This window comes from Oratosquilla oratoria, chromosome 43 (assembly GCF_046742065.1).
Source record: "Oratosquilla oratoria isolate Oo_2021 chromosome 43, ASM4674206v1, whole genome shotgun sequence".
Classification (NCBI taxonomy): domain Eukaryota; kingdom Metazoa; phylum Arthropoda; class Malacostraca; order Stomatopoda; family Squillidae; genus Oratosquilla; species Oratosquilla oratoria.
This window is the reverse complement of record NC_134819.1, coordinates 13442407-13443645: the sequence shown is the minus strand read 5'-3', so window position 1 is coordinate 13443645 and position 1239 is coordinate 13442407.

The window sequence follows — 1239 nt, the reverse complement described above, 5'->3', positions numbered from 1 at the left end:
TCTTCTTCTTCTTCTTCTTCTTCTTCTTCTTCTTCTTCTTCTTCTTCATTTTCTTCTTCCTAGTCTCTTCTATTTCATTTTCTTTTTCCTCGTCTATTCTACTTCATTTTTTTCTCCTTCTTCCTCTTCTTTTTCATTCTCTTCTTCCTCTCTCTCGTCTTTATTCTTTTCTCTCCCTCCTCTTAATTTTCCTCCTGTTATTACATTTATCACTTTAATTTACCATTTGCTCAATGATTCATATTAAGACAACAGGGCAGGACTCGCAGTAATGGATTTAAATTGGACAAATTTTGATTTAAGAAGGAAATAGGCCTAGTTTACCAATAGAGTGGTAAAACAAATGGAAGAGACATTAACCATGCAGTGAGCGCTGAAACTATCGGTTGTTTTAAGAAACGACTAGACGACTTTATGAATGGGGGTGACAGGTGGTAATGGACATGGAACTGTCTAGGGTAGGCCTTATGGTCTCTTGCAGTCTCCATTCTTACGTGCTTATGTTCACATCCTATCGCCATTACACACCAGAAGTGGTCTCATATATTCAGCAGACATGCCATCGTTTTCACCTTTTCCTCCATATTACACCCCGTACCCTTCATAGTTTCTACCGGTAAGTTTACAATCTAGACTCTACATCTAATTCACTCCCTGCAGCTAACATCTACCGTATATCTCCGGCACCTCCCTTAAGTCTTTATCTACATCTCCGGCACTTGATTTAACTTTTGTTTTCATCTCCGGCACTACCATAAGCCTTCATCTGCATCTACATCTCCGACTTTTTTTACAAACCTTCATCGACATTGCATCTACACCTACGTCTACATCTACGACACTTTCACAAACCTTTATTGACATCTACATCTGCGACACTCGCAAACCTCCATCGACATCTACAGCTACGGCACTTCCTCAAGCCTTAATCTATAGCTACGGCACTTCCACAATCCCTCACCTAGGCTACATCTTCGTCTACGACACCACCACCCCATAAGCTCTTTACATAACACTTTGATGCCATGAGGGTCTCTCTCTCTCTCTCTCTCTCTCTCTCTCTCTCTCTCTCTCTCTCTCTCTCTCTCTCTCTCTCTCTCTCTCTCTCTCTCTCTCTCTCTCTCTCTCTCTCTCTCTCTCTCTCTCCCTCTCTCTCTCTGTATGTATGTATGTATGTGTGTGTGTGTGTGTGTGTGTGTGTGTGTGTGTGTGTGTGTGTGTGTGTGTGTGTGTGTGTGT